Here is a 24,675-nt window from a genome sequence, read left to right on the forward strand (position 1 = left end):
CCTGAGACAGGATGAAATTGATATTTTACATTAGTTGTGCATTATTTATCATGTCTGTTAAAGCAACAGCATATGCCTGATGCTCTTGCCACCATCTACATGATACGCCATAGTCCAGGTGAGTGAACATATTAATCCTAGGTTAACATTTTTACAGTAAGAGTTGTGGACTTCCTTGGTAAATTAACATCCACAAACTTAAAATTAGAGGTGGAAGAATGATAGAGAATGGAGAAGCACTGATAAGAAAGAAAACTGAAGGAACAGAGAAATGAACAGGGATTGACACTGTGAGAAATACTCAGATTTTCTTTTTTACTGTTACTGTTCATCAAGAAAATTCTGAATACAAGTAAATGTTAATGTTTATTTTCCATAAGAACAAAGTCAAACTATAAAGATTAAAAATGGAAACTAGACATGCTAAGGTCCTGAGTTTTTCTTCTGGGAATCCTTTCTAGACCATCTGTGGTTTGGGTCAGATAAGCATATGTTGTTTTCTTCCCCAACATTCTGTCCCTAGCACCTGTCATGCAGTACTTGGAGTTAGGATATGCTCAATAAATAATGTCTACATTTGATCTTTTTTTTCTTCCCTCATATTGTGACTTGCTAGATTGCCATTTCCTCCTTCATTTTGTTTTTGGTTTTATTAATTTCTCCTTTACTTGTAAGCCTTTTCTTCTAGTTTCTTTTGTTGTGTTTTGAGCTTGTTGAGTTTAGTATTTAATCAACTTATTTTTCAATCCTAAATTTTTTTTTCTAATAAAAGCATATAAAGCAGTTCATCTTCCTGGATTCTAGGAATCCTGTTCTCCTTGGATTTTGTGTTCCTTCTCAGTGTTTTGTATTTCTGAATAATGTATACTATTTAAAATAATATTAAAGATTTCTTCTTTTGATTATTGTGCTTATTATGGTTTTTGCTTTTTAGAATTTTGAGATTTTCTTTTTGGCATATTGCATGATAATTTTTGAGAAAGATTTTATCAGCATTGGAAAATAATATATTCTTTATTTGAAAAAAATTATTCAGATCTAATTGTATTTTTTTGATTTATTGTCTGTTTTGAATCTTTGTTCCTTTATTTTTCATATCACCAGAATACATTCTCTACTCTTTTTCTCACCCCCCAGTAAAAGTGCTTTGGGCTTATTATGCTCTTAACTGCTCTAACTGAAATGCCTTTATTTTTGTCCACATAGTCGAAATGATCACTGCTGGGCATAAAATTCTGATTTTAAATAGTTTTTCCCTAAGAAACTGTAGATCATCTTTATTGTCCTCTAAATTTCATGTTACAGGTAAGGTATCTCATATTTTGATTTAGTACTTCATCCCAAATACAGAAAATACTATTTTCCCACAACAACAGCTACCCAAGTCTTAACCCTGTTGTGTTTTGTTTAGTATCTCTACCATGTCTAAGTAGCTCTGGGCCTAGTTTCCTTTCATCTAAGTCACATTTGATATCTATGCAGTCTCTATTTTTCATACACCTATCTCAGCTCCTGATATTTTTGAAAAAGCCAGAATTTTCTCCTTCTTAGTTCCGTACCATAGAAATGATAAGCTTGACATGTGCAGTCATTCTCATTACTTACTTTGACCTTGAGCCCTGGTCCTTGTTGATCCACTTGGGATCAGCTTCCTTATTTCTTCTTGGCATGTCCACTTTTCTGTGGCTTGATCCTTGAGTGTAGCCGTAGAGCTTATCCTCCTTACCCAGCCTCTAATCTAAAGCTGGAGAAAATGAATGTACTGATTCAGGACTTGGCTCAACCTCTAGTGGGTCCTTGGAATAGCTGCCCAGAACACCAGTGTAGGAACTTAACTCTTTTTTTTTTTTTTTGTAAAGATGCTACTTATTTATTTGACACACAGAGCACAAGCAGGGGGAGCTGCAGGCAGAGGGAGAGGGAGAAGCAGGCTCCCCATGACCAGAGAGCTGGACGTAGGGCTTGATCCCAGGACCCTGGGATCATGACCTGAGCTGAAGGCAGATGCTTAACCATCTGAGCCACCCAGACGCCCCAGGAACTTAACTCTCATTGTGTGAATCTAACATCAGTCATCTGTCTTTTGATCACATTAGATGGAATGGAAATTTGAATCTACATGGCTCAGGCTGCTTGTATTACTGAGTGGAAAGTGGAAGTATCCCCAAGTTAACAGGTGTGGCTGGCCTGAATTAGCAAGATACAGGGCTGTGTGATGACAACCGGGCAGTATCTTTTGTACCCATAGCAGAGCCACTAGTTGTGATGCTAGTAGAAATTGAGTTCTTTTTTGTACTTAGGATTCCTAATTTGAGAGCTCACATAAGAATAATATGCTAAGGGTGGAGATAGGATGGTCCTGGTAAGATGTTGAGACTTTTCAGGTACGTGCATAATTGGATGTGATGATTTTAAAGCATCAACCAGTAGATATGTGGTTTTAGAAGTTTTGCCTTGGATTATATGAAATTTAAGCTGTTTATCAGATCTGGTCTCTGGCCTGGAATTTCCTCACCTTGTTTTGTATTTTTGAAAGTCCTGGGAAAGATAGTTTAGAATTTCCTAGTGAAATATTTTTCTAAAAGCAATTAAAACTGAGTCCTTGCACAAATCTTTCTGGAAGATGTGTATATGAGCACATGTTCTAGTGTCAGTTTAGTATAGGTTGTTCTATAACCTCTATACTTTTACAGAACTGTCTCTAGTATTAATAAGCACTGGTAGGTCAGCTACAGTGGGGGCCGGAGTGCCAGTTGGAGAGGGGCAGGGGCACTGGCTGGCTATAGAGTGTGCTCTGAGATGCTGTAATTAATGAGTAGATACAGTCAGTGAATCTGCAGACTAGCAGAGGTGATGTCAGGGGATAGAGCTGGTTTGGATGAGGAGTATAGTATTGTAAAAACTAATAGCTACCATTTATTAAGGACAGACATTGTGAGCTAAGGTGAGTGCTTAACATACAGTTTTGCTAAACATACAGCAAAACCTGAGAGGCAGTTGGCTGAATTTGACAGTGGCTGTCGTGCAGAAAGAAGTTTCTTTTTTTTTTTTTAAGATTTTATTTATTTATTCATGAGAGATACAGAGAGAAAAGCAGAGACATAGGCAGAGGGAGAAGCAGGCTCCATGCAGGGAGCCTGATGTGGGACTCGATCCAGGGACTCCAGGATCACGCCCCAGGCCAATGGCAGGTGCCAAACTGCTGAGCCACCAGGGATCCCAAGAAAGAAGTTTCTTAAAAAACCTTTTTGCTGGATGTGATGTCAGTCTTTTATATACATTTTCTTGCTACAGACATACAACTGAAATATGGCTGCTGTTATTTTCATTTTATAAATATGAAAGTTGTGTCTCAGAGGTTAAATAAATTATTCAAAGTTATACAGCTAAGTAATTGATGGAGCCAAGATTTGAGTCATTCCTATCTTGTGTGAAACTTTGTGCATAGTGTATTGAACCACTGTGTATAGCAGATAAGACCCATGGGGTGATGAGTATCTGTAACTTTCCTTGAATTTTCCTATTAAAAAAAAAGCTTAGAAGTTTGCTCAACTATGTCTTAATAGATTTAGCAGGAACTTTGACCTGAATGGAAATTTGCAAGTGGCTCTTTGGTTTAAGATTTGAGGATTGAGTGAGAGGTAGTGTAGTAGGTTCATCCATCCAACAGTAAATCTGAGTGTGTTGCCAGATGGTTGCAGTGGAGCCCACATCACACATATGATGCTGTTTCAGGAGAGTTGGCTTCTTTCAAAGGCCAGTTGTTCTATGTTTACAGACTGCTGACAAATGGGATTAAGAAAGTAGTGTGGGTGGTTTAGCAGAACCATAGAAAACTTAATATATATGACCTAAGCATGGTTGATGAAGTTGTTAGTATTTCTCTGTATATAGAAGAAATGCTAAAACAAAACTGAAGATGGAGATACAGTGATAAAGTTGGCTCTGATTTGGATGGCTTTGCTTCTATTCTGGGACTTATGGATGAATAGGCACTGTTTATGTGGGGAGTTCTGTTCCTGGAAGTCACTGTATATATCAGATATGCCTCAAGTTGGGGAGTGTGCATAATATGCAAAACCCCTATAAGGTTTAAGACAACACTTGAATAAGACTTCATAACTGGGGGAGCACCCCGTCTTATTTCTCTCGTTGATTTCAGCTCTTTTTTCAGTGTTAATCGATCATTTCCCATCTATATTTTCACATATGCAAAGCCAACAAAGATGTCACTGGTAGTACTGATACTAGTACTGAGGAATTAACATAGCTCTGAAGGACAAAATTATGTGTGGTGGAAATTTGAGAAGGGGTCTAGTTGAAATAAAATCTGAATGGATCCAAGATCCAACTAATGATATGTGTAAACTCAGAAAACTGAAGCATGGGCAGTAGAACTGGACTCTAGGAATTGCCCCCTTTTTGTGTGCTCACAACCACTTACAAATTCTTGGCATTGGTGTGTCTCATACTTGAAGGGAGTCCAGTTTAGGGACCAGCTGCAATTCGTACCACACCTTGTAATACAAGGAAAGAGTGTAACTGAGGGAGTTGCTTTTTTCCCCTTTTGTTGTGGTAAAATACATATAACATAAAGCTTATACCATCTTAACCATTTTTAGATATACTATCAGTGGTATTAAGGACATTCACATTGTTGCGCTATCATCACCACCATTCATTGCTCAGAGAGCTGTTTTAGTTTATGATGCTGTTAGGAAAGTGAGAAGCCTTAATTCATAAAGATGTGAAGTAGTGAGTGCTGTCCAGTAGAACTTTAGGCAGTGATGGAAATGTTTTCTTCCTGCACTTCCCACTATGATATCATTAGCCACATGTGACTGTTGAGCGCTTGGAATGTGGCTAGCAAGGAACTGAGATTTTAATTATATTTAATTTTAATTATTTTAGGTTTAAGTTTAAATAGTCACTGTAGAAGAGAATTAGTAAGTATTTAAAGACTCTGCTGCTGCCCTGGCATCTTGGGATTGTTGCTAGGTAGGGCTTTGATGCCTACAAAGGAGTCAGAGTTTGCCATCTGTGGTAAACTAAAGTTGCATTTTCTCATAGAAATAATAGTAAAAATTCTAGTTGTTGTGGAATGTAGCAATAATAGTTCTCTGTTTCTAGTTAGCAGAGGGGGTTAAATGAGATTTTTGTGGGTGGCCTGAGAACCTAATTATAATTTGTGTAGCACTGTTTTTATGATAAAATTCTCATTTATATTCTAAACTATTGAGTTACCATTTTTTGGACCTCTGTGTCCTTGTGGAGACTTGTCATGTGTTTTATTTCCCCAGAATCCCCTCCACAGCAGATTATAGCACATTCTGTGTAAAGCATACTACGTGTTGATTCTTTAACTGGTGTGCCAGAGAGCATTTCATCAGTGAAAATATTTGGGAATGTGTTCTCTATATACTGAAAAATCAGAGAACATTTTACTGTGCTAGCTATGAGTTGACATTTGACACATTTCCTTTTCTATTTTGTTCTCTGCTTTCCCATTAGTCACCCCTTGCCCATCCTCTCAGGACTATAAACACTAGAAATACATTCTCTCTTGAAATCCACAGTAGTTGACCTCCCTGTAAGCATACAAATCTTAAGAAAATGAGCATATCCTGTGGTTTTCATTTATTTATAATGGTATATTCCCAGTAATGGTGAAGTAGACTGATTCTGGGGACCACCAGTGGTCTCTTCATTGCCTGAATTATTTGGCTGCTCCTAATGATGCCATTACTCCTGCTTTATTGGTGTTTATTGTTGCAATTATTCATATATAAAAGTAATTTTGCCTAGTACCTATTATATGAAGGAGAATTTATTACATATTTCTTTTTATGTAATTTTCTAGTCCTCATAGAATTGCACAGTTTTACGTCTCCTGAATGAGAGAAGCCACATTGTTGCTGTTCTGGAAACTTACTACTTACATAACCAAAATAGGAATAAATAGGGCTTCAACTTACTGAGTCTGAATGAGCATAGAAGAGAAGGAATAGGACAAAGGATTCAGGGACTATTATTAGAGACCCTGGATTGGGGGAATTTGGGAGGCTTCTTATGTAAGTTTTTTATTCTGGTGTGTTCCCCTCAATGAATTCTTCCGATGCCATACAGGTCATTGACTGTCAGTGGCCTAGATGTCCATATTTATCTAAGTTGTTCTACAGGGTTTAAAGAAAGGAATTCCCTTTGTACACCTCTGGGAGGTACTAAACAGGTTGAAGTTACTGCTGCTTTATAAAGAAGCAGGAAGTGTTTGTGATGAATTCATCCAGGCACTAATGTGTTCATGTATTGGTTTTTTTCATCTTAAGGCTTTTTTTTTTTCCCCTTAAGATTTATTTATTTATTTATGATAGACCTAGAGAAAGAGGCAGAGACACAGGAGGAGGGAGAAGCAGGCTCCATGCAGGAAGCCCGACGTGGGACTCGATCCCGGGACTCCAGGATCGTGCCCTGGGCCAAAGGCAGGCACTAAACCGCTGAGCCACCCAGGGATCCCCCCCTCATCTAAGGCTTTTAAATAGACAGTATTGTCCAGGCATTAAGACAGATTTGTTTTGTTTTCTTTTGTTTTCTTTTTCTCTTCTCCCCTCCCCTCCCCTCCCCTCCCCTCCCCTCCCCTCCCCTCCCCTCCCCTCCCCTCCCCTCCCCTCCTCTCCTCTCCTCTCCTCTCCTCTCCTCTCCTCTCCTCTCCTCTCCGTGCGTTCGTTCGTTCGTTCGTTCGTTCGTTTTCTTTTTAAGTAATCTCTACACACAACAGAGGGCTTGAACTCACAACCCTGAGATCAAGAGCTCCACCAACAGGCGCCCCAAGACACTTTTCTACTTCAGCATCTTTTACACTTTGTGTTCTCTGTTCCTAGAATTTCCCCTCCGCTTGACATGACTTACTCCTTCATATTTCTCCATTCTTAGCATAAAAATCACTTTATCAGGGGGCCCCTGAATGACTCAGTCAGTTAAGTGTCCAACTCTTTTTTTTAAATATTTTTTTAAATTTATTTATTAGAGACACACAGCGAGAGAGAGAGAGAGAGAGAGAGAGAGGCGGAGACACAGGCAGAGGGAGAAGCAGGCTCCTCGCAGGGAGCCTGATGCGGGACTCGATCCCGGATCTCCAGGATCACGCCCTGGGCTGAAGGCGGCGTTAAACCACTGAGCCACCGGGGCTACCCAAGTGTCCAACTCTTGATCTTAGCTCAGGTCTCAATCTCAGAGTCATGAGTTCAAGCTCTCTGTTGGGCTCCATGCTGGGTATGGAGGCTAGCTACTAAAAAACAAATCACTTTTTTTTATATTTATTATTTTATTTTTTTAAGATTTTATTTATTTATGATAGACATAGAGAGGCAGAGACACAGGCAGAGGGAGAAGCAGGCTCCATGCAGGGAGCCCGACGTGGGACTCGATCTGGGACTCCAGGATCATGCCCTGGGCCATAGGCAGGCACTAAACCACTGAGCCACCCAGGGATCCCAACAAATCACTTTTTCAGAAAGTGATCCTCATTAGTTCTTTCCTGTAATTCTCTGTTATATCACCTTATCTAAATTCTTTTCAGCATTTGTCACATCTATGACTATTTAGCTTGTCTTTTTTTTTTTTTTTTTAATCTTAAGCTTCTCCTCTGATTGATCTTCAGGTTTATATATTCACCTACCTGTTGGGCACTCCTACATTTATTTATTCTCAATTATTTATTGTGTGCTGGATGGTAAGAGGACAGACAACCCTGGCCTCTGCCCTGTCTTTGTGGATTTATAGATTATAAAGCAAATAATGGTAGTCAAATACAGTTGATCTTCATTATTTGTGGATTCTCTATTTGTGAAACCACTTGCTTGCTAAAATTAATTTGTAACTTCAATATCAGTACTTGCCGTACTCTTGTAGTCATTTGCAGACATGTACAGAGCAGGAAAAAATTTGAATTGATGTACATGTTCCCAGCTGAAGTTGAAGAAGGTGATGCTCTGATTCTTTTAGCTCTCTTACTGTATACAAGTGTCCTTTTTGCGCTTGATGTATTGCTACACTTTTTGCATTTTTTTCTGCTTTTTTGAAATTTTAAAAAAATTTTTTCTGCTTTTTGATGATGATTTCACTGTTTAAAATGGTCCCTAAGTGTAGTGCTAATGTGTTAATGTTCCTGAACACAAGAAGGCTATGATGTCTTTGTTTTTTTTAAAGATTTTTTAATTTATTCATGAGACACACACACACACACACACACACACACAGAGGCAGAGACATAGGCAGAGGGAGAAGCAGGCTCCCCACAGGGAGCCCAATGTGAGAGTGGTCCCAGGGCTCCAGGATCACACCCTGAGCTGAAGGCAGACGCTCAACTGCTTAGCCACCCAGGCATCCCAAAGGTTATGATGTCTCATGGAGAAAGTACTTGTTAGATAAGCTTTGCTCAGGTATGAGTTATAGGACTCTTGGCCATGAGTTCGGTGTTAATGAATCAATGTACAGTATATTGAATAGGTATCTTTAAACAGAAACACAAATAAAACAAGGTTATATGTTGACTACTTGGCAGAGATTTTATGACCAGTGGCTCACAGGAACCTAACCCTGTATTTCCTCTAGGAATTCCAGCATTTAATGTTGGCAGTGACTTTAAAGAACATAATTACTACAGATAACAAGAATCAGCTTTACTTGCAAATTATCTTGAGTGCAAAGAAAGAACATACATGATGCTGTGGTGGAGAATAACTAGTAGTGGTAAGACAGAGACTTCCTTTTTTGGGGGCCTCCTGGGAGTTAATGTTTTGGTTGATATCCATGAAACAACTAGGAAGAATAATATTTCAGGCATAAATGGCTTTAGAACAAGAAGGAGCTTGACATTTTTAAGGAATTGAAAGAAAAGCATTGTAGCTAGAGGAAGGTAACACAGAATGAAGATGGAGAAGAAAACAGGAACTTGATTATGATGCCTTTTGGAGACCACACTGAAGAGTTTAGTTTTAGAATATGTTAATGGGAAGCCATATGGAAGGTTTTAAGAAGTGTGTGTGTGTGTGTGTGTGTGTGTGTGTAAGATGATCTGCTTTATATTTTAAACAGATAATTCTGTCTGTTGTGGAGGAATGGATTGAAGAGGGCAAAGGATGAAGTGGAGAAATGAGTTAAAAGCATGGCGATCCATATTCAAAAATTGCCAAATCTGCCTATATTACCTCTGACATAGTTCTCAGTCCTCCTCTGCCTCACTGTTAGAGGTTACCATCTTTGCCTGTTGTGCTCTCACAACTCCACATCAATCACTCTGCTAAAACTCTGTTTCACTGTGTCTCCAGAAAGATGTGACCTATTGAAGTTACCTCTTTTGCCATGCCACTGTGCTCCTTAAACCCCCAATTCCACCCTCAGTGACTCCCTAGACCTCTAGATGGTCTGATGCCTCATGGCCTTTCAGACACCATCCATCATCACTATGCTTTGCCTTGCATTTAGTGCTGCATAGACAGAAATATTCTCTATCCCCAAACATCAGTTTTGGGTCTGCTTAACTTTCTTTGCATGTGAATTCTTCACCACTTACCATCTCATGCAAGATTAGGTCACCCTGATATATATATATACTTTCATAATAACCAAAAGCAATTGTGAATTTCATGTTTTATTTCTTTTTGAATCCCCAACATATTCTTTTTGTGAATGGAATTATAAAAATAAAACCAGTGTCACAAATCATGTATGTCCATTTATTCACTTCAAAAAAAATTTTTAAATAATTTATTATTTATGTGAGAGAGAGAACATGCACAAGCAGAGGTAGTGACACAGGGAGAGGGAGAAGCAGGCTCCCTACTGAGCAGGGAGCTCAGTGTAGGGCCCTATTCCAGGACCCTGGGATTATGATGTTGAGCTGAAGGCAGATGCTTAACTGACTGAGCCACACAAGTATCTTTCATTTCAAAATGTTTATTGATTGCCTAAAGGTGTTCTAACAATGGAGTAGTGAACAAAACAAAGTCTCTGCTCTTGGACCTTAGATGTGAGTATAATCTGTGAATACCTATATATCCATTTCAAACATTATTTATATATTTTTAATTCTAGAATACTCTTAGATTTACAGAAACCCCACATCCAGTTTCCTATATTATTAACTTAACATTAGTATAGTGCATTTGTTACAGCTAATTAACCAAATACATTACTATCAACTAAAGTCTATGCTTTTTTCAGATTTCCTATCAACTAAAGTCTATGCTTTTTTCAGATTTCCTCTTTTTACCTAATGTCCTTTTTCTGTCTAGGAGCCCATTTATACCACTTAACATTTAGTCATCATGCCCTTTAGGCTCCTCTGAGCTGTGGCAGTTTTTCAGATTTTCCTTGTTTTGATGGCCATGACAGTTTTAAGGATATTGGTGTATTCTGTAGAGTGGAGACTATCTCTGAGTATGGGTTTGTCTGGATTTTTTCTCATGATTAGATGGGGATAATGGGTTCTTGGGGAAGATCATAGAAGTAAAGTGCCATTCTCTTATATCAGTACATGTTGTCAACATGAATTATTGCTATTGATGCCTTGGTCTCTTGACTGAGGTAATATTTGTCCAATTCTTACACTAAAGTATTCACCCCTCTACTATATACATAAATTTTTGGAAGGAAAGTAATGGGGTGTTATGCTCTACCTGTACAGTAGATTTGTCTGTTCTCTCCCAGTTATTTATTTAGTCAGTCATTTATTTATATCAATCTGGATTCATGGCTATTTATTTTGTACTTTGGTTTATAATCCAGTACTACTTTATTATTGCTGTAATTGTTCTAGTTTGGGCATTGGAAACTCTTTGAGTTGGCTCCTGTGTCACTTTGGCATACCTTCCTTGGTTTCTTTTGTGAACACTTCCCTATTTTTTGGTACAATAAGGGTATTCAAGTATGTGGTTTTGAAAATATAAGTAATTTTCCTGCAAAGAATTTGCAAATTCCTGTATAGAATTTGAAGATAATTTGATCTGCTTATATGAACCCAGGATTATTAAGTAGATAAATTTGCAATATTGATTGTTTTTGGCTTTTGTGATGATGTATGTAACTATTTTAGTAGGTGAAAATACATGAGTATGAATTTTCTCAGAATATGTTTTTCTTGGAATAAATATTGTGTAGATACTTCTCAGAATAATATTGTGATCAGTTTATACTTTCAATTTGTCAGGTATAACTTTTGCTTTGCAAATCATATTAAGAGAATTTTTACATTTCACTAAGTTTCAGAGACATTTACAGTTGCCAGTAGCTGAGCAGATATTATGCGGGAAGTGTTTCAGTGATTATATATGCTGAGTGGTAAGCTTGCTTAGTCTAAAAAAAGGACTTCATAATATTTGGCTTTTGGTTATAATTACCAGTCATGCTCGCCAGAAATTAAGTTTAGCTTTGAGAAGCCTGAAATTCCTTGTATGTTTATCTCTAACTAAATATTTCAGAGGCTGTTATGAAACTGTCAGTAATTCCATTATATATGTTCAGCTTATTCTTGAGTTATAGCTGATGGAATAACATATAGCAAGTGATTGTATAGCAACATGGGAATGCTTAGGATAACAGGATGTAAATAATAATATTTAGTTTGATTATAAGTTTGTTTAAGAAGAAACTGATTACACATATAAACAAAAGACCATTTGGAAAATACCAGGATGTTAACAGTGAATATCTTTTTAGGTGGTGTGACACGGGGTTTTCTGTTATTTTTTTGTACTTTTAAAAAATGGCAATGTTACTTGTTTAATGAGGCAAGAAGGCATATTTTAAATTTAGGAAAAAGCATATTCTGCAAGGATTTTTATCAGTTGCTAATTTCTTTGTTTCATTATAGATACTGAAAGTTAAAAGGCCTTAAAAAAATTCCATAACTCAGGTTGGTTTTCTCCACTGGTGAACCAGTTCTGATTTTTATAATGCTAATAACACTTTACAAGTTTTTAAGCACATCTTATTTCATTTAAAAGATCTATATCAGATGAATTTTTTTTTACTTCAATTATACACATAAATGGGTCACAGTATAAAGGTTAACACTCAGTGTTGATATATTGAAACCATGATGACTTCATTAATGTCTGGTCATTGGACAGAATTGGAGACTGAGGGCCTTACATGCTGCACAGTGAAGCCTGGGTTTTACTGCTGTTGCTGCTGCTGCCACTGCTGCCAGACAGACCACGTTTTGAGGGACAGCTTCACAGCTTCACATTCCTCTCATTGGAGACTGATGGCCTCAATAGATACCTTGGGGAGCCTTTTTGGATTAAAAATACCTAGCATTATCGAGCTGCTTTTAATTCTTTTTAGCTTCTGGTGGTGAGGGGGAGGTGAATTGAGGCTTGGAAGTTGCAGTCTTTTGCAGGCTGAGGTCTTTGGGTGTTTCACAGGATAGGTCATAAAGATTATAGTTTACAAAAAATAGGTTCCAGTCCTCAAAAAATTTGCAAAGGTACCACAATTAAAGGCAGATGTGTTTTATATCTTTTCTTTTTGTAAAGCCTTTTTTAAAATAAAATTTTAAATAAGGAAAACCACACTTTTTAACTTAATGTTTATAGATAAATTCAAAGAGATTGTATTTTTTGTCCTGAAGTTGGAGGAATCCATTTTTTTCTTCCTAATATGATCCTGGTCTCTAATGGCCAGTGCCTAACCTCTTGTTCCTCCTGTTGCTAGGAAATATACAAGATAATAGGGACTGGAGTGGTCATTTCCCTGGTTGTCTCCTCAGGAGTGGGGATAGACTGTTTTGTTTTAGTTTTTTACAATTTATTCATTTATTTGAGAGAGAGCTTATATACGAGTGGTAGGGAGGGGCAGAGGGAGAGGGAGAGAGAGAATCTCAAGTGGACTCCCTGCTGAGCTTAGAGTCCATCTTGGGCTGGATCTCACAACCCTGAGATCATGACCTGAGCAGAAAATCAAGAGTTGGATGCTCAACCAACTGATGCACCCAGTTGCCCTGGGGGTACACTATTTTAATAGAAGATTCTGATGTAGCAGTGGTGAGATTACTACAGCATTTGATAACTCAGCCCTGGAATTAGAATTGCAATGTCCAAAACTGGGTTTGCATTCTAGTAGCCTGGTTTCATGATATTAGTGGGATTAGTTACTCCAGTCTGCCTGTGTGCCACTGTGCCTGGTATAACGTTGCCTTGTGTGTGCTTTGATAAACAAGTGTGCCTTTCAGTAGAATGCCCATGAATTCTTCATAATGAGATTTATCAGTATATTAAAATGATAATCAAGAACTTGCAGAATTATAACACCTCTTTCCTTAATAATGGCCCTCAGAGTAACCCTTAGAAATCATTGTGTCAAAACTTGACTGTCTATTCACAAACTTGTTTCAATATTAAGAACTCACTATGTATCATAATTTTATTTTATTTTTTATTTTTTTAAAGATTTTATTTATTTATGAGACACACACACACACACACACACACACACACACACAGAGGCAGAGACACAGGCAGAGGAAGATGCAGGCTCCATGCAGGGAGCCCGACTTGGGACTCGATCCCGGAACTCCAGGATCACACCCTGAGCTAAAAGGCAGACGCTCAACCTCTGAGCCACCCAGGCGTCCCTGTATCATAATTTTAAGAAACTAGTGTTAACAGTTGATCATATTTGCTTTACCCATTTTTTAAAAAAATATTTTATTTTTAAAAAGATTTTAAGTAATCTACACCCAATTTGGGGCTCAAATTTACAACTGTGAGATCAGGAGTGGCATGTTTTACCAAGTGAACCAGCTAGGTGCCCCTGCTTTACCTATTTTTAAAAAAATTTATTTATTTATTTGACAGAAAGAGAGAGAGAGAGAGCGAGCTCACAAGCAGGGGGAGTGGCAGGCAGAGGGAGAAGCAGACTCCCCACGGAGCAGGGAGCCCAATGCAGCTAGATCCGAGAACCCTGGGATCACGACCTGAGCTGAAAGCAGGTGCATAACTGACTGAGCCACCCAGGCACCCTCTAATGTTTTATTATATTAATAATAGTTGATTCTATGTGGGGGTTATATCGGTGATCACTGATCTGTCAATTTTATCTATGTTTGACAGTAATTAAACATTTGGAAAAACTCTTACTAGAATGTTTTCTATGATCACATTGTTGTAATATTTACATATTAAAATGTTAAAATCATACTTAAAGAGAAAAATGTCTTAAACATCCCAAAATTATAAAATTATTTTTCTAGTCCTTTGATTTTTAAGTTAAATTTCCAAGATTTTAAGTTAAAATTCCAAGTTATATTTCCAATTTTATATTCTGTTTATTAAGTCCATTAAAAACTCATTAATCTTTTTCTAGGTAGACCAGCATATGATCTAGAATTAATGCTGGTTTTGTGATTCTTCTCCAATATTTTTGTCTGTCATTTTACCTTATTGCATGGGCCTGGTATAGTTAGAATGTTTTGAATGATAATGATGAGTAGGCATCCTTATTTTTGATTTGTAATGTCAATCTCTTGTTCTAGTGTTAAGATTTTATGTTTTTTGATACATACTATTTATTGGGTTAAGGATGTTTTCCTTTAACATTAAAACAGTGAACTGAAACAGAGTAGTCAAATTAGAGAATTAAATGGAAAAAAAATATGATGAAAAACATTCTAAGAGGTAGAATGGAAATGATACCTGAAGGTAGATTGTGAAAATCAGCAAATGGGTCTGCTAGAAGTTTTAACATTCAGTTAGTCCTGTATATATTTCAAATCAATGGGTTTGAGTAAAACAAGAAAACCATAGATGTTACAGAGCCTGTGAGAACTGAGAAATACTGGAACACCACTGGCACATGTCCAAATGAATTTCTTAGGGTAAATCCTGGTATATACTTGGTTGGAGATAAAAACCCTTTTAGAAGGCACTATGTCAGTTCACCAATTAAAACAAATATATTCTTAGCACTGTTTTAAGGAATGTTTGTTTTGTCAGAGGTTAAAATTTATTGGATGGGTCTGTTGCCTTGTGAATATATTCTTGAATATATGCAGTGAATATGATTGTATTCTTGTGAATATCTTCTTAATGAATCTATTGATAGTCATTAAATTTTAAACTGAGCTCAGAATCTTCCAGTATGGGTTAAGAGTACAGGCCATGAATATGAATATATGCTGATAAAAATATGAATATAGTCTTAGTGAATATATTGATATTCATTAAATTTTAAACCAAGTTCAAAAATGTCCCAATATGGTCAAGAACATAGCTCATGAATGTGAATATAAACTTACAAAATCTTCATGAATATATTGATATTCATTAATTTTAAACTACATTAAAGCATTTTCCCAATAGGGCAAAGAAGAATATATTCATGAATATATGCATAAGGAGGATATATTCATGAATATAATCATAAAGAATATATTCACATCTATTGAATATATTCATGAAAAATATATTCATAAGAAAACTAAACCACTCTACAACTCTTTGCTTTTTGCAAATTAAATGTTCTTAAAATGCTATGAAGCAAATACTAAAATTTCACTGAAATAATGAAAAAGTAAAAGAGTATAAATTTTGGTATAGTCAGTGAACTGATCTTATTTATGAATTGGCTCCTACTGAATGGTTTTGGCAAATTAATTTAGAGCTGTCTGTATCAACAAGGACCATTATTTATTACAGCATCTATTCTGGGAAAACCAAAACAAGAAAGAGGGTATTGAAAACAGCTGGGCTACCTAAGTACTCAGAGATTGATTGATGACACTGCAGAAATGATGGTACCTCTTAGAAGGGAGGGCTTCAAGCCCTATATGACATCCAAAGAGCAAAGTACTTGGGTAAATGAGTTTAATATGCCAGGCAGTGAGTGTAGCCAGACATTGTTATTTTTAAGTTCCTGTTCGTTTCCCTTGGGGTCACATTCATGAAACTGTACAGTTTAGTAATAAAGAGTGGGTTTCTAGGGTTGAACTACTTACAAAAGACTTCCAAGTCTTTTTTTTTTTATTGAGGTATAATTTACATAAAGTAAGATGCACAATTCTTAAAAGTGTATAGATTGATAAATTCTTACATATGTATACAACAGTGTAAACATCAACATAAAATGTGGAATATTTCCTTTACCCCAGAAGGTTTCCTTCTCCCCTTTCTAACTTTTACACTGTAGAGACAACCACCATTCTGACTTCTTGTCACTATGGATTGTTTTGCCTGTGCTTACAATTCATATACATGGAATATTCAGTAAGTATTCTAATGTGTTTTGCTTCTTTCACTGAGCCAATGTCTCTGAAGTTTATTCATTGGAGTTGTGTATATCCGTAGTATATATATGGTTTTTTCTTTCTGTCCATTGTATGAATATACAACAGACTTTTAACCCATTCTGATTTGGGGCTGTTTCCAGTTTTGGACTATTAGGAATAAGACTATGAGTTCTATTTTTGTGGTTTTTGTGGACACATATACTCATTTCTCAATATCTTTTTTGATGAAAGGATTATCAGTCATAATGTATTAAATACCTAACAGGTATTAGGCAGCATATCTACTCTGCTTTGAGACAAATATACTGGTTAGAATGAAAGTTTTAGCAACGAAATACAAAATAATTATGAATATAGCTAAAAGGACTGCCATCCTAATATTTATTAACAGATTTTAGTTTAGATATAGACTAGAGAAGTTCAAATGGGTCACTTCAGAATGGGCTTTGCAGGCCACTTACGGGTCTAGAGTTTTTTATTTTTAGGTTTTTTGTTTTGTTTTGTTTTGTTTTTGTAGTGAAATGCCAGATATTACATTGGGTGCTTTACCGTATCTTCTCTTTTTTTTTTTTTAAGATTTTTTTTTTTTTTATTCATGATAGATATATATATATAGAGAGAGAGAGACACAGACACAGGCAGAGGGAGAAGCAGGCTCCATGCCCGGAGCCTGACGTGGGACTTGATCCCGGGTCTCCAGGATCGCGCCCTGGGCCAAAGGCAGGCGCCAAACTGCTGAGCCACCCAGGGATCCCCCATACCTTCTCTTTTAACATTCACAGCAACATTAACAAATGGGTGCCACTTACATTATTAGATTACGAACATATTTAGCTTGCACCTGGGAGGCACATCTCTTTCTTTTGCTATAGGATAATTTAATATATTTTCAAACCTGAAGCTAATGATACTCTGGAGTTTACTATTTTCTTTTGTTGAATTGGTAGTATTTGGGGCCTGAGGAAGTCTATTTACTCTGCAAAAAGAGAGAGCTTAAACCTAAAATGTAGAGACACTGGGAATCAACATGGCTTGCTTTGTTAGTTTCTTACCTCACCTTCGTGTTTTGGTAGTTCAGAAAGAAATGCTGTGGCTTCAGACATTTTGCTTCTCTGAGATCTCATAAATCAAGCATTCTTCATGGCCTGTGTTCACCCTGAGTGGATTGAAACTCTGGAGAGCTTGAACACTGCTCACCTAGAGGCTTCCTGCCAGCAACAACCCAAATTTCTCAACCCATTTGAGTAAAACAAACAAAGCAACCAAAAAAAGCATTATAAGCACAGCTTTTGGGAAAAAAAATTTATTAAAATCTCTTAACATTCCATGGTTATTCACATACATATCTAAGTAAACAGTTAACCATTAAATAAATAGATGCTGGGTGGGCCAGATCTTGTGAATACCTTGGTTATATAATGTTTTGCATGTGATAATTGTCTGGTGTTTGTACAAATAATTCTGTAAAATGCTTAACTCTGTCATTAACCACTAAACCATGAGCTTCTTAAGGTCACTACCCATGTCTGAAATATATTTGCTGTGCTATAGCACTTGGCCCAATTTATCGTACATAGAAGATACTTAATCTTTATATTTTTAAATAAGTAGATATATGAAATATTGATTCTAGAAATACCTTCTTATTGATCATTATCATAATATTTGTAAGAGATTTTAGCTGAAATACCAAGTCATTGAAACATAGATTCTTCTACAGTATTTACATTTGTCCCTGCGTTGTTTGCATTGCTGTTTTGCCCATTAACTAAGTTCAAAGAGGTAGGTATGAATGCTTGTCTCTGTCTCTACTGTTCTGATGAAGATGTCCTCTTTTTGTCTATGTATTCAATCTTTGTGCACTAAAGCCCTCCATTCCTCAGTTCCACAGTATATTGGATTCATTTTTGAGCCCTTTTCTTTTTTTTTTAAGATTATTTATTTATTTATTCATAGAGACACAGAGAGAGAATGAGAGGCAGAGACACAGGCAGAGGTAGAAGCAGGCTCCATGCAGAGAGCCTGACGTGGGACTCAATCCAGGGGCCTGACGTGGGACTTGATCCAGGGTCTCCAGGATCACGCCCTGGGCTGCAGGCGGCACTAAACCGCTGCGCCACCGGGGCTGCCCGAGCCCTTTTCTTTTATCTGTGGCCTTCTTTACTATGAAGTGGAAGAAAGTGTTTAGCAACTTGAAAAGGTTTTAAATTTTTTCTATACTGTTAGACTTGAAGTGAATGTCAGATCTGAGAAGGTCCTGAGAGATCACTATTCAGCCCATTTATTTTACTGATGGAAGAACTTAAGTTCTAATTATTTCCTCACTATAACTCACACCAGTGTTTTTTAGCTGTTTAATTGTAAGCATTTCTAACCAGACCTTAAACTCAGTGGGAATAGGGACTACATCTCTCTTATGTAATACTGCATCTCTGGCACGAGCACAGTTCTTGGAAAAGAATAGATGTTTAGTTATTGGTGTTGAATAAACAAATAAATGAATCAAGCTTGGTGAAGGGACTTGCAGCTCCCAGCTGTTGAATCCCTTTTCAGCACACTAAAAGTTGGACATTTGTAATATGCCCCACCATCCTAGAGAGTAAGGGCTAGTGGAAATGATTAATTTCCTTAAGTGCATGCCAAACTCTACAACTTACACATTTCCACGCTTTGGCTTTCAACATGCAGAGTACTGCTGTACAGAACAGCAGTTGACCAGACAAACACCAGAGGATGTGCTATCTCATTTTTGCTCATGCTTGATAACATATAAACTTACGAATGGCATATGTAGAAGGGGCTGAAACAAATACCATCTGTTTCAGTCCCTTGATTTCTCATTCCTAGTAAAGTTCATGCTCTTTAGCTTGGCCTCTATAGCTCTCTGTGCTATTCCAACCTATTTTTCTTATCTCATATCCTGTTACCTTCTTTAACCCATTCTCTTCTCAAGCAAACAAAAATGTTTGCTATTTCTGTACACCCTGAGCTTCCCACCTTCTTGCCTTTCTTCAGCATTATTTCCTCCTCTCCCTGTAACTCCTACATTACTCTGTATATCCCAAATCTATCCATTTAGTCCACAACTATTTATTGAAACCTTATTATGTGCCAGGTGCTGGGCTAGGAGCTGAGAGTATAATGATTAATAAAATTATAAGCTTTATGCCCAAGGAGTTGACACTCTAGTGGAGGTGGTCATTTATGTAGGGTAACATAGGATCCCAGGTGAGCAAATGGAGTGGTACCTAAGTGAGTTCTGGGGACAGCGTTGAAGAAATGGCCAAATCAGTGATTCTCAAATGGAGGTGGGGTAGAGGGAAGCATTTGACAATGTCTGGAGACATTTTGGTTGTTACAACGTGAGGGGGAAGAGTGTGCTACCAGCATCTTGTGGATAGAGGCCAGAGATATTGCAAAATATCCTACATGTAGGACAGCCCCTCAAACAAGGGTGATCCAGCTCCAAATGCCGAGGAATGAGAAACCCCTAAGTCAAGTTGTAAGGACTGAATAAGGAGGTGTTTAGTTAGGCAAAAAAAAAAAAAAAAAAAAAGACAGTAATTGTAAAGACAGGTGAACAGTTTATACATTCCGGTGCTTTGTAACTAGCAACAAATCTGTTTGTCAGTAGACACCAATGGTAGGCACTTTGGCTGAGAAAAACCGTTTTAGCAAGTCTGAACTCTTGGTTTTCCTATCTACTAAGGATCTTTGATGAGGCTACGTAAGGGAGTTCCTTGTTACCTGGGTATAACTGGCACTGAAAGGGCATTTAAAGTGAACCCACTTAAAGTAGGAACAAAAATTTTATAGTAGCTAGTGAGGGGCCTTGATTGGGGCTCTCTGTGTTGGGAGTCTCCAAGATCATCCTAGGCATAATGATTTGCTGGAAGGATTCACAGAACTCAGAGTGCTGTTACACAGTTACAGTTTATTGCAGTGAAAGAATATAGATTTAGAAGGGGAAATGGCAGGTGGGTGAAATGCAAAAGAAAGTTAGGGGTAAGATTCTCCCGGTGGAGTCACGTGAAGACACACTTAATTTTTCCAGCCACATATTTGATAGAACATGTAAAATACTGCCAACCAGGGAAACTCAACTGAGCCTTGGTGTTCAGTTTTTTTTTTAAATTTATTTTTATTTATTTATGATAGAGAGAGAGAGAGAGAGAGAGAGGCAGAGGAGAGGGAGAAGCAGGCTCCAGGCCGGGAGCCCAACGCGGGACTCGATCCCGGGACTCCAGGATCACGCGCTGGGCCAAAGGCAGGTGCGAAACCGCTGAGCCACCCAGGGATCCCCCTGTTCAGGGTTTTTATTTAGAGTCAGTCACATGAGCATTGCAGTCTACCTGGTCTCCAACCCCCAAGATAGCAAACTACTACAATATGGGCATATAAAAATACTCTTTAACAGGCAAGATATCTTTTTAAAATTTTTAAAAGATTTTATTTATTCATGAGAGACACAGAGAGGCAGAGACACAGGCAGAGGGAGAAGCAGGCTCCCTGCGGGGAGCTCGATGTGGGACTGGATCCCTGGACTCCAGGATCAAGCTCTGGGCCGAAGGGAGGTGCTAAACAGCTAAGCTACCCAGGCATCCCCCCAGGCAAGATATCTGAATTTAGGGGTTATCTCTCAGGAGCTGGTCAAGGTGGAGTTGTTTTTCCTTTGAATATGAGGGATTTGAGCAACTCCAACCTGTTGAATGAATCTTTTACTGCATGAGTGTTTGTTTGTTAAGGAAATTACATATTTCTGCTTTACTATGAGATTTTAAAATATTGTGGTAAAATACATAATATAAAACTTACCATTTTAACCATTTTTAAGTGTATAGTTCATTGGCGTTAGTGTATTCACATTGCAGATTATTGTGTAACCATCACAACTCCAGAACCTTTCATCATCTCAGATTGGAAACTTAATGTACCTGTTCAACAATAACTCTCCATCCCACTCTCCCCCAGCCCCAGGTTACACTCTTCCACTTTCTGTCTTTTTTAATTTGACTTCTCTGGTTAACTCAGAGCAGTGGAATCATACAGAAATTGTTCTTTTGTGTCTGGCTTATTTCACTTGGCATAATGTCTTCAGGATTCATCCACATTGTATGAATTCCACATATTAGAATTTCATTCTTTTTTAACACTTAATACTGCCCGGGCTCCAACTCAAAAACATAAACTGAAAAATTTTGATAGGTTTTTAGAAAATCTCATATTTAACAAAGTTTATATAATTTGAAACTCTGTGCTAATGCTTAGAATGAACAAGAAAAGACTTGAGTGTTCGTTTGGGGAGGGTTTCCAGGGTTTTCTGATGAAATAATATAAGAGCATAATGCAGTATCCTTCACCAAGTTCATTTCATACAGCCAGGTCAGAAAGAGGTATGTTTTTGCAGAAATACTCTGGCTTCTGCAGTTTTCCTAAAAGCCTCTCTTAGCTCTTGGAGATTTCATCCCTTCTTTCTTAAGGTATTTGTTATGTCATCTTTGAGAATCCTCTGCATTTGCTAACTGCTGTAAGTCTGGCAGACATTAATCTGTTAAAATGAATCTACTTTGATGATAGCAGTTCTTCAGCATTTTTCAGCAACTTATTCAAATCCTGTGTTTTTGAAGATTTTGTAGTCTCAATTTACATTCATCTTCATGTTATGTGGTCAGGTAAATGAGGTAAAGAGGTTCCCAAAAATAGACACTAGTATTTGGGGTAGGGGGAGTTTAAGTGGAGACTGGTCAGTTCATTGGTGAGTATTTTTGTGCATGACAGCTTTGCTATTCACAATCTCATAATTATAGGGTCATGGTTGATGAGCATCTGAATAGTGAGTACTCCTGTACTTTATTTGTGGGAGTAGTGAGTGAGTGTTCAGTGATCTGTTAGAAAATTTAATTTAGTTCACTTGCTTATTCAGGGACTGAAGTGACTGAATGCAGAAATCCCTGGAATGTACTTCTTTCAGTTGTCACACTTCAAACTTTCAAAAAGTTTGGCAGACTGACAGAGGATTAAGGGTCTTTGGTTTTAAGCCTTTTCAGTTCCCTTGTTTCTAATGCCTAGTCTGCTTACACCATATTCAAAGTAATCCATCTTTAGTGTTTACAGGCTTACTGTACATGTGAGTATAAAAATAGATTGGCAGCCTATGGGAACCGGGCTTGTGTCAGGCAGGGTCATTACATGAGGCAATCAATCACTCTTAGCTCGGGAGGCTTAAAAATCAGTAATCAATGCATTACCCCCCCCCCCCCACATCCTCATGAAACAGTGGTGTTTAATGTTCAAATATGTTATAATACAGAGGTGATTACCAAGAAATCATCAACATGGGTGAATTTGGGATTACTAATTTAAAAACAAGGAAAATCCCTTGTTTCTCTGGTACCTTGGTTAGATACTCTCAGGGTTGTGGAGCAGTAGTTGCAGTTCTGAAAGTGAGAGGGAGGAGCTATCCATCTTTTGTAAATTCTTTGCTAACTCTCAGGAGCTTCACATCAGCATAGAGCTTGCATGCCATTCCTTTGGACCAGTATAGCACATGACCCCTTTCTGATGAGGCAAGGGGAGAGGAGCATGCTGAGCCTGGTGTAGGTAGGTACAGGGTTCAGGAACATCACCCAAGAGGTATAATGTAGTGTTTACTAGCATTGATTCAAGCGGACTAACTTGATTTGAATCCTGACTCCTTGACTTACTAGGAATGTGACATTGGACAAGTCTGACTCAGTTTTCTCATCTGTAAAGTGGAGATAGTAATAGTATTTCCTCATAAAGGTCAACGCATTAATATATCTGATGTGCTTAGAATAAAGCCTGGCACTAGAAAGTACTATCGGTGGGTGTTTTAATTATTTTATTGTTAATTTCATTTCTCGGGGTAGTTTCCTCTGACATTTCTGAATAGGCCCAGTCTCTGCTTTATAAGGTCTAGTGGCACTACTTTTAACAGTGATGATAAGTACCATTTACTCGGTTTATTTGTTTGATTATTGAGTTAATGACACTTTCTACATTAAGTGAGAGTAAGAATTGTATTTGGTTTTGCCCTTTTCTCCCCACTTGTGCTCTTTGTCACTATCTCTGTCGCAAATAAAATCTTAAAAAAAAAGATAAGTGTACTCCTCTTTCCCTCTCTCCTGCTCTACTCTCACTCACTCTCTCTGTCTCTCTCAGGTGAATAAATAAAAATTAAAAAGTCTCTGCTTTTGACTCTATGTCTCGGCATAGAGGTGTATTAAAAGACTAATATAGGAAGATGTTGTAGCACCTGCATTAGTGAGTATGTGGAGTGAAACTAAGTAAAATGCTTAAAAGTACAGACTTCATAGTTAATTATAGTATATTCATTACTAAAAATCATTTAGAAGCATGGTTTTTAAATGGAGATTCTTATATTGGCTGCAAGACAGTCACCAAATACTGATAGAAGCAGACCTCCATGCCCAACCTCTTGGTCAATGAATCAGAAGCTCTACATTTTAGCTAAGAAACAGGCTCTATATTTTCTATCAGGAAACCTGGGTGATTTCAGTGCATAGCCTGATTTGGGAGCCCTCATTGTGCATTGACTCTCAGTCAGTTGAGCTAAAGGACCTATTCATCTCCCCACTCCCTCTTTTTTTTTCTTTTTTTTTAAAGCAGGAAAGAGAGAATCCCAAGCAGGCTCCACACCCAGCGCAGAGTCCTATACAGGACCCGATCCCATGACCCTGAGACCATGAGCTGAACAAGAGTCAGACACTGAACCAACTGAGCCACTCAGGCACCTCTCTACTTCTCTCTTAAAGCCAAATGAAATACCAACTATATTAAAATCTGTGGGGACCCTGAAAACAAACAAAAAAGAGAGAATTTAAGAAGAGCCAGAAAAATAATCTGCAAGAAGAAAAGAAGATAAGAGTATCCAAAAAGCTAATTAGTGCTGAGCACCTAATACAAGCCAAAGAAATGTCATCTCCACACTCTCTACCCTGGAAAAATTAGTGGATGGCCTTCCCCAGAAAAGAGTAGAAGATTCTCCTAAATATGGGAACAGTAAGCCTTAGCTTGCAGGTGGTAGTTGTAGTTGCTGGTACCATCTTCCTGGTACAGAGCATCTACCTTAGAGCTCATCTCCAGGCAGCATTTTGAAGGAATGTCTCATTAAGAGTGAGTGAACTCATTTCTCGTTTTGGTCACTGCGGACAGTCCTGAGATCCCACGAGCAGAGGCTGAACAAGAGAGTTAGGAACAAACAAGACCGAGATATTATACCACACTGAGTAGGTGATCATGGTGTTGATCCTCTTACTTCATAGGGACCTCTGGGAACCCAGGTGAAGTTTGGAATATCTGTGACATCTTAGATTTCCCTTGAGAAGACCCAGGTTGCGGTTAGTTTC

The 24,675-nt window shown here is 37.7% G+C and overlaps 1 protein-coding gene across 3 annotated transcripts in view; it reads left to right on the plus strand.

Annotated features, from left to right (window-relative positions):
* Nucleotides 1-24,675, plus strand: part of KIAA1958 (uncharacterized protein KIAA1958 homolog) — a 161,442-nt gene that overhangs the window by 32,326 nt on the left and 104,441 nt on the right. The gene's annotated exons all lie outside the window — the stretch shown is intronic.

Source organism: Canis lupus, chromosome 11, assembly GCF_011100685.1.
Source record: "Canis lupus familiaris isolate Mischka breed German Shepherd chromosome 11, alternate assembly UU_Cfam_GSD_1.0, whole genome shotgun sequence".
NCBI lineage: Eukaryota > Metazoa > Chordata > Mammalia > Carnivora > Canidae > Canis > Canis lupus.